Consider the following 10,693-nt stretch of genomic DNA (forward strand, 5'->3'; position numbering starts at 1 on the left):
GCTTTGCGGAAGCGTGGTTAATTTGGTGTGACTTCTTAATACCATAGCTTAACCATAACAAAGCTATATGAATAAAAACCATGCAAGATCATCCATTCATTTAAGTTTTAAAACCAAATACAATAACATTGTATCAACGGAAACACACCCCAACGACATAAACATTGTTCAGCAAACATAAACATAAACACAGTTTAAGGACTGTGACTTGTCCAGGAAAGAGTCACATTCCCTAAACCCGGATAACCTCGTACTAGTGCAGCGGGAAAACGTGCCATACCGTGCCAGATCCTTTAATTCCCTGAAATACATGTAAGTTGAAAAATCAACAATAATGTTGAGCGAGTTCATGTGTAGTGAGTAAGTAAAACCTTTGTAAAATGTCTGTATGTATGAAAATTCCTGGTATGTAGCAATAAGGAAAAAGAGATCAATTAATGTGTAGCTAATACATTAATAAGTGAAATGGCCTAGGAAGCACTCAAACCTGTAACGCGAATTTCATACTGGTCCTTCCGGCGGAACGACATAGTCACCACATGCAGCCATACGCTGGCTCATGCGTGGGGCTCGCAACACCCGATAGATCTATCACTCATGCCTCTCGGTCCTTATACAAGGATTAATGGTCTTACGATAATAGCCTACCCATTCACATGATCTAGGTAATAACCCTCCTTACGCTAACCATACCATGTATAAAGTATTCATAATCAAAGTAACATGTATTTCACCCCCGCAGTTTAGAAAACTGAAAACAGTTAAGAGAAAAGGGGGACATGAACTCACAGTGGTGCGTCTCTACCAAGTAATGCTCCAAGTCAAGCAGCTGTGCAACGACCTACATGTGCTAACTCTATTAGACGGACGGCCGTGCCTTAACTTTATGGTTTAAGTTTTTGGGAGATAGTTAGACAACTATTTCGTGTTTACATTTGGCGCATACTTGGTAATTATTCTCCTTCCCAAGGATGGGGGATTTAATACATGTGCGTTCGTAATATATTGTTAAGTCTCACTTAATATATATTTATTCCTGACTCCAAAATATAATTATCTTTCTCAAAATATTATATTTTATTCACATAATTTTCCCAAAATAATACTTTAACAAAAATACGCGTTCATAAATATTTCCGTAAAATGCGTAAGTTACGTTTTAACGATCGAGTGGTAATAATAATTACCGGTGTAACTTATATATTTATCGTGAAAGCGTTCGTATTATTTTGGATTCGTTAACGTTTGATAATATTATTTTTACCCTAAAAATAATATTTATTCACTTCACAAAATAGTTGACAAGTGACGTTGTGAAAAATATATTTACCAAATATATATTTATCACGTTTAAGTTTGTGAAAATCCCACCTCCGATATTTGTAAATAAAGTCGTGGCGAAATTTATATATTTTGAAAACATGTCGAAAAGTATGTCTAACACTTGTAGTGAAAATAATTCTAAGTGTTAGGTTTTTGGAAAAATTTCGCCAGAGTTTCCTCTGTAATTGGAGGCGGCCACGCTTTCAAGCGTATCATTTTCTTTTACAAATCAATCCAACAATTTTCTTTTTAAATCAAAACAATATTCAATATATCAACAAACTAGTTAGGAAGCATATAATTCGCAAAAGTTTCATGAACTTGTAGTTTTCTAAAATTATGTAGTAACCTCATTACTTTTAGCGGATCTTTATACCAGTCAAACCGATTTCATAAAAACCCCGTTTCTATAGAAAGTCCATCTTTACATCTTCTTGTAAATTCTACAAAAATTGTTATTTTGTCGAAACTTTTGTGCTACACAAGTGTTTACACACTTGTGGTTTCTAAAAATCATTCTAGTTAACGTAAGATCCGTCTTTAGAAAACATGATTTTCTTGACACTTGGTCCTTTGAAAATACCACTCGTAGATCCGTAGATCTACTAGTTTTAAACACTATTTTACAAGTAAAAATGCTTTTACACAAGTTCATGATTCGTGTGTGGTAGAGTTTCACCCTTTAACCCTTGTTTCATTCAAAACAACCTTATGTCACGATTCATGATCATGACCAACCCGGGTTAAATGATGATCCGAGCTACCACAACATAGATCGGGTCCGAATAACCACACAAATCAATTACTACAACATTTACACAACTTATAAGCTTTTAACCATCTTTATTTGTGCTTTTAGTAGACTTTAAAGCATCAACTTGTAAGATTTCGAGTTTTAACCGTTACACATCATATTAACCCCTTCAAAATAGTTCGAGAAGGTGTTTTAAGCAACATACCACTAGCTCGAGGCTAGGGAAGAATCTAGACGCAAATAGGGTGGATAAAAGCAAGAGAATGAGGTCCTTCGCCTTCCGATTGCACCAAACCTCCTTATACGTGATCCTTGATACTTGTATGGACTTGGAATGTGAAGATCAAGGCTCGAAAAATTGATGGATGTTTAGGGGTGCTTGGCCGTGAGTTTGTAGAGAGGAGAGGGAGAGAGTTGTTGTGAGTTGGGTGTTGGATGATTATGTTGTGCCATGACTTGTTCTTATAGACAATTACCAAGTCCTTTAACCATTGGATGCAATGCACTCTAGATACTAGACAAGAGGAAATAAAATATTCAAGAAGGACAAGGTATGTCCCCCTCTAGGGGACGGTTGGTTAAGGGGGGGGGTCTCGGTTCATTTCCAACTAATCATTAGATAGTAGTTAGGTTAAGTTAGTTAGTTTAGGGATTAACCCCGTTACTAGTGTGTAGTGCATTACAGTGGGTGTTAGGGTGTTCAGGGACCCTATCTGGCTCAGAAAAAGACTAATAATGTTAATGGCAATATTTTCATGTTCCGGATAAAGTCCAGTTGTTCGGTTGGATAGTAATCCGTTAAAGTGCTTGACAAAGTTTTAAGGTGTCGTTATAATTATTTTTAGTGACACAACTTATTCTCGACACTTTGGAAAGTGTCTAGTAATATTTTTCTCATGTTGGCACTTTATTAGTTAGCTAAAAGCTGAATTGTTAATTAAAGTGCTGAGTTTTGTGCTTAGTGTATGTCCTAGGCACATCCTGTCATTGTATCTTATTCCTAGAGACGCAGTTCTACAACCCTTGTATCCCTACACTCACTATGGGTGTAGTGAAATATTTCTGGCTCATACAGGCCTTAGAGGCAATATCTGCCTGATGCTGGCTTATCAGCATGTTCAATAGGTTATCCGTTCACAGTGCTACTGTGCTTTTGTGCATCATGTTTGTCACTAAGGTTCAGCATGTAAATAATGTAGTGACAGTATGTAAAGTATGATGCAGGAATATGCATGTATCAACCTTCAAGTAGCAGTTTGTTCACAAGTTCAAGTAAGCACAGTAATCAAGCAGTAATTAATTATTAATTAAATCGTACGGATACCTGGTTTAGTGAGGGTTGTCACAGATTCAACCACCGAATCTGAATATATAGTCGCATCAGATGCTGCAAAGGAGGCTGCTTGGATGAAGAAATTCATAACCGACCTCGATGTGGTTCCAAGCATTAAGAAACCCATCGAGATATTCTGTGATAACACTGGTGCTATTGCTCAAGCCAAAGAGCCCAGGTCTCATCACAGGGCCAAGCACATTTTAAGAAAGGTCCACTATATACGGGAAATTGTGGAACGTGGAGACATCGTGATAAGTAAAGTGGACACAGATCAAAACCTAGCAGACTCGTTTACTAAGCCCATGACTCAGGACAAGCATGATCAGCACATGGGTGCTATCGGGCTTAGATTAGCTAGTAGTATGTTTTGATTTAGTATTTGGATGTACGAACTTTTAACAATTGTACTTTTGAATTCAATTTTGATTTACTGGTTAAATGCAATTTTGAATCTTATAACTGTGTTCGATTTTAATACGTTTAATCCATGAATCTTGCATTCTAAACTATCCGTAGTCGGTCAGATTCGTGGGAACGATTCTGAATTAAGACTATTCTGACTTTGGACTCAAGGAGTTGACTTCCAAATTCACAGACCTCATTGAGAATGACGTTGGATGTAACTCGCATCAAATCATCTTCATGGATCTTAGTCATAAGATGATTTGATATTGGTATACTCATTTAGTATCCTTTGACCTGAGATACATATTAGAACTTCCGTTTACCAAGGATTATTCTTTGATTACTGTCAACCGCTGTCGCGTAACTGCCAGTCATAAAGGCTTTAATTGGGAATAGTTCTGAAGTTCAGTGGGAGTTGTATGTAGTCGATATGGGATTCTGTACTCTTACATGATATGTAACAGTTAGACATTGTGGCGCCCTCGTTGATTCAAACTGGTGAAGTGTAAGGCCTTACCCAAACTTACTGTGTGTTTGTTCGGACCACTTTGACTCTTGATCGAGAACAATAATAATTGAACACCATATGAGAATGAACTTAATCCATGTCTCATTGATTCAATTTATGTCTTTTACAGAAAGGATGAATGACAACAATTACCATAAGTCTATTGTCTTGCAATAGTAAGTTGTTACTAATGGCAAAGTGTTTTGGTTAATGACTTTAAAGTGTCATACCTTGTTGGGGGCAGCCATGTGCAGCTAGAGCGCCGCTGACTGTCTGCGTTGAGGATTTTATTGAAGGCCGTCCAAGTGGGAGATTGTTGGATTTATATGTACGGGTTCGATAAGTCAACGCTGCTGACCGAGCTATGACCCGTAAGAGTTACACCTTGGGCAACGAACATTAAATCCACTTAACTCGATTTACTGGTGACCACGAACAATTAACGGAACGATATATTTAATTATCTAGAATAATTATATATCCACGAGAAACGAAATTTATTATTTATACGGGTTATAAATAATGTAACGTTTAATTACTTATTTAATTAAATTTTGTTTTTCGGGCTTCGTATCGCATCTGGGCTTAAACTTATTATATTGGGCTTTAGGGCCTAAGAGATAATTAGGAATGTTAACCTAAATATATTACTATATATATTTAATTAATTATCCTTAATGAATATCATATGAGTTTTTGCCGTAAGAAATCACAAACAAAAGAAAGGAATTCATTTTGAGACAATCAAAAAAAAAAAAGAAGTTGCTGTCAAAACCGAAATACGGCCACCACTTTGTAGAAGGTGCTGCCCTATTTCCTTTTCTTTTGTATTGTGACAAACTGCCAAGCCAAAGCCGCCGCTGCCCGGTTCGTGTTCGTGTCTAGCACTCATTCGTTGTACCTTGGTGTCTCACACGGTTAATTATTAACCACAAGGGTATAATTTTTCTCATCGGTAGATTAATTATTTTATGTATCGTATTTGCATGTTTGTAACCATGATCCTGTTCGGTTCACTTTTGGTGTTGATTATATATTTATTCCGCTGCGTATTTATTAATTATATATTTAGTTAATAAAATATGTCAAACCTGTTTTGATAAAAAGTAAAATTGACACCACTGAAACCCAACACGTTTAACTTTTAGCAATGCAGCTGAAAAAAAGGTTAATGTTCTTTTGTTTGTGTAGTTATTTTTTATATTGGTTTGCCCGCTAAGCCACCCCTAGGAGGTGTAGGGTTAATTAAGTAAGAAAAATATGTTCTAAGACATCTTATGAATTTATACTTCTTTGATTTGAGCACATTTTTATTTTTTACACATTACTGTAATGCTTTGTGTGACAATGGTGTTATTTGGGCTGTCTTTTGCTAAATATATAATCCTTGATCTCAAGCATAGTCCCTATGAAAGAGATAAGTTTAATTCCCATGGTCCAGTCGTTTGTCAGATTTGTTTGTTCTCTTCAAGTAATTTTTTTTGGATGTATAATGAAAAGATGAATGCGGATGGGGAGTTAGTAGGCTAAGGGATTGTTATTTTATTGGTTTGAAGAATGGGTGATAAAATTTTGGCATAACTTTGGCTTTTACTAATGTGTAGATTGAATGTGATAGTGTTTCTACAACACTTTTTCCCATACACTTTCTCATACTCTACTCGCCGATTGAGTTTTCTTCGTATCTCATGATTGTTTACTAGCCAGTATGTTTTCAGTATATTCCGGTACACTTTTTACTTTCAACAATCATCATGGGTATGCTAATATTACTAATTTTAATGAAATTATTTTAGATTATCTTCTTTTACTTGCGATAATGATCCAACATGCTCCAATATCCTAATTTCTAATTGTTTTTTTCGTTAGCTAATAATAAACAGGCCTTGGTTGATTCTTGCTTCAAAAGAATTGGTGGAACTTTACTTAGAAGTGATAGTGGGTTAGAGATCCTGTATATGTTGATAAATGGACTTAGGCCAAGACGCTCATGAATGTGTTACGGGGCATGGTGATTGCTGAGGCTAAGGATAAACAGACCTGGAGTAATAATTTGGGGTGGGTTTTTCACCGAAAAACAAACGGTTGGAGATCGTGGCGTAAGGTAACCAGCATAGCCTGATGGTATTAAGCAGTTTGTTTGGGGGCTCCTTTGAAGGCGAATTACTTAGCTAGAGAGCGAAAAATGGAGGCTTTGATTGACTGAGGTATCTGTATTCAGAATATTTAGTGTGGGGTGTGACCTGTCCATGGAAACAAGTGACCATATCTTTTTGAATTATATGATTTCTCTAAGAGACACTCATACTTCAAGTGTTAAAAGGCAGACAATCGCACATACGAGTTTTATTGAATTCAGTGAAAACAATATAAATAATTTGATTAATATAAATTAAATTTTCCTACCCCCTCTGACTAATATGTGCAGTTTAAAGGAAGTGGTGAAAGCTTTGACTGGCAACATAGGGTCTGCTAGATGGAAGAGAATCGTCTACACGGTTATTCTGGCTACGATGTGGCAAACCTGGAATGCAAGGAATCTTAAAGTTTTTGAGGGGCAGTTTGTTTCAACCCGGAGAACTGTCGATCTCATAAAAGAAGACGTTTTCCTTTGGATTTCTCATCGAACGAAGTTACCAAAGCTGGACTGGGATAAGTGGCTGAGTTTAGTGTTTCGGAAATTTTGTAATGGCTGTGCTTTTGTTTTCTGCTTCCTTTCCGTTTCTTTGTAGTTGTTTTGTGTTTTCAGCCCCTTGCTGATTCTATTTATATATATAAATAGTGAGTTTCCGTTCAAAAAAAAAAAAAAAAAAAACAAAATATTTCGGCATTTGAATAGTTTTCTGTATTTTTCTTTCATTGTATTGTACAGAATATTTCATTTCAAAGTAAATAATATGGTTTTGGTTAAAGCCCGCGTATTATGCGGGCATTAACCTAGTTATGTTATATTTACATCCATGATTTTAGGATTTTTTGGTTGTTTTTTAGTATAGAAGGTGATAAGTGAGAGAGAGAGAGAGAGAGAGAGGGAGAGAGAGAGAAGCTTGCGAGATTGAATGAGTGGTTTATGGAATGACGGTTACTTGCCTTTTTTAAAACACGACAAATGACTTTTGTTGTCCTTCATCAATCAAATCATTCCTTATTTAAAATACAAATATTACTAAAATGCATCCAAGATGATCTCAACCATTAAAAACACTCCTCCAATGGTCCAAATCACTTCCTACAGTTTGTAAGAAAAACACACTTTGTAGAGGAACCTTACCCTATAAAGTTATAAACACTCCCAATAATTCGATCATTTATATTTCTTTTTTTTTAACGACTAATGAATCCTGCAAATGGGCTACTGGCGAAATTCACCACATCGGGATATACTCGCCTCCGAACCGGGGAAAACCCTTACCTAGGGCCGAAGCCCGTGAACACTCGCCCGAAAGCACGACAATGCTATTAGGTAAAACCAGCTCAGTTCAAGGATCGAACTAGCGATCTCCGCCTATTCACCTAGTCTCCCATCATCACCAGGTGGTGCAGAAAATAATGGGGAGGGCAGGAATCGAACAGGAGTCCCTTAGAACACCAAGTCTCTCCCTTACCACTCCATCACCACCTCATTGGCATTTATTTTAATTACAATATAGTCACTAAACAATGCATGTTAATATAGTTTGAGGTGTGCTTATACAATTCATACTCTAAAAATGTTATTAAGAATCGCATCAAGTGATCAAGCGTACACTAATACGAACCTGATAACCACACCACCCACGTTTCCATGATGCCATGCATGTTTTTGCTCTCTGTATGTTTTCCTTTTTACTATCTAGGTACATTGTTTTCCTTTTTCTGCATTAGTAGATTTAGTGGTACGGTGCATGTTCTTTTCGGTTATATCACATTGTAAGCCTTTAAAAAGATTGAACCACTTGATTGAATGTTATGAATGAAATATAAGAAAATTGCTCTAAACAAGTGTCTCATCTTGTCTAATTTCTTTGGAGATTAGCCATCTCAAATCGGCTTCTATCATATACCTTGTTTGTTGTCTGAAAAAATTGTGTTTGCAGTATTGTAGTCTATTAAAATAATGGAATTAATCAATCTTGTCCTCGTATATAAGCATGAGAGATTAGATTCGTCGGGACTATCTAACCTCATTCATTACCTTTTTTATGTTTTGTTTTGTTAGATATTTTAGTGTAATCGGGATTGACTTGGTGATCAAAGCGAATAATAATACACATCAAGCAAGTTAGGAGGTGTGGGAGTGCACGCTTATTTGAGTTATTATAATTCGAAGTGTACGGGCGAAGCCCGTATTCTACGAGGGTTCTAGGGGGCAACGCCCCCTGGCGGGGTTTGGGGCAGCGCCCATGGGAGCAGGGTCCAAGGGGCAGAGCCCCTGGCTGGGGTCGAGCTTGGAAAAATTTTACATTAATTAAATTGCTATAATAAAATTGCATCAGAAAATTTTATTTTCTGGAAAATGCCATAATTTCGAAACATCAAAATAATGGTAGTTAAGGGGCAGTTTTAAGACAAGTGCCATTAGGCAGATTGTGACAACCCGAAATCTCATGGTCCTTTTCTATGTATAACTTGCTGTCACGATTCATTTTATGTTATAACATGAGTGCGATGTGTGAATGATTGAAATATTTATTATGTTTGGGCTGGTAAGTGAGTTGTTAAATGTTTAGTAGTGTAACACCTCGAAAATTCCTGTCCATTAGAATAAAGACACGTGTCATGAGGGACAGACGTGTCAGAAAAACCGGATTTAAATAAAAGATGTTTGGTAGGATTTTTAGGGCGTCATGTTATTTAAAATACCTCTGAACGACCCAAGGGCGACATGTTAATAAATCACCTCTGAGCGACCCGAATTTTTATAAATCCCAAGATCCTTAAATCATTTGATAATCATCTTATATGGTAACCGTTTGTTTCCAAATAAATAAAGTTCCATCTTTATTAAGGACTTCGGATTAATAGGCTTGTTACTACTGAGAATACTAAATAAAATCCTTGTAAATAGGAATCAAAATGGTTATTTAGTTTGTTCAAACCTTAAGAGGATCCAAAGACTTGAACTTTGAAATTTCCGTCAATTTAAAACCTTTGCAAGAGGCCAAAATTGTAAGAGCATGCTAGGCATGCAATGGCTGAGCAAAATGGTCCCACATCTGGAAAAGTTAACATGAAGTTCGGAATTCACGAGGTTGCATGGTCAAGACTTGAAGATTTTAAAAATTTTTGTTCTCTGACCATCGGTTACGGACCGCAAGGCCCTAGGCTTACGATCCGTAAGGAGGGTACCTGGGCACTTTCAGCAAGGGTCGGTTACGGACCGTAGCCTTTTCAGCATACGGTCCGCAAGAGATGCTTACGGACCGCAAAGCCTTAATCTTACGGTCCGTAAGGCAGTCGCTGGCAGCAGAAAATGGACAGCTGCCTGTCCAGCCCGTTACACCGACTTAAAACGATGGTTTTTTGAAATCAGGGGCTTGCTAGGCAGTATTTAGCCCTCTAGGGACACCTGGGGTGATCCCCCAACCTTTGTAGAGTTGCTTGTCATGATCTTGGACCATTTAGTTCACTATATAAGAGCTTGAGGTGGTGACCATTTCATTTGCTCTTTTGAGGACTTTGGTTCAAGACTCTCTGAAGCTTTCCTGGACAGCAACCAACTTTCTTTAAGTCTCTAATCCTATTTAGGATCCTTGTAAGTGACCTTAACCTCCCTTAATCCATTCTAGCTTAGTTAATTAGTTAAAAGTCAAACCGTCGTAATTAAGGTTTGACTTCATGATTAATTAAAATGTGCTCTGTCAAATCACGAATTAAAGATACCTTTAAGTAGGTAATTATGTGGGTAACAAACCCTTAAAAGGGTATTTCCAGATTCCCACTTTAAGCATGTCAATTGTCGAGTCAAAGCTAACTATAAAAAGTCAACAGAACGCTTAAATTCAAATTAACTTATAATTAGCAATGTAGGATGCATGCAACCTGTTTTATCATTAATATAACGTGGTAAATAATGTAAGAACATGTTCCAACATGTTCAACTCGACAATTTTCTGTTTAAACCCGGTTTGGAACCGAAAGTCGCATAGTTTGACTTTCGCTTTGACTTTCAGTTCTGACCCGTTTTAGTCTAGATTAAGATTTCCTTAGAGCTTCTTTTGGACATAATAACATGTTAGTATATCCTCCTGTGATTATACAACTTGGTTCATTAGATATCTTGTTCGCATGCATGTTTCCGTTAAATGCCCATAAGTTGACCATTATGCCCAAATGTCCAAAAATCAAAATTTTGAAAATATAAAAGGGTAGACATCTTAGTTACTGA

The sequence above is a fragment of the Helianthus annuus genome, chromosome 15 (genome assembly GCF_002127325.2).
Source record: "Helianthus annuus cultivar XRQ/B chromosome 15, HanXRQr2.0-SUNRISE, whole genome shotgun sequence".
Classification (NCBI taxonomy): domain Eukaryota; kingdom Viridiplantae; phylum Streptophyta; class Magnoliopsida; order Asterales; family Asteraceae; genus Helianthus; species Helianthus annuus.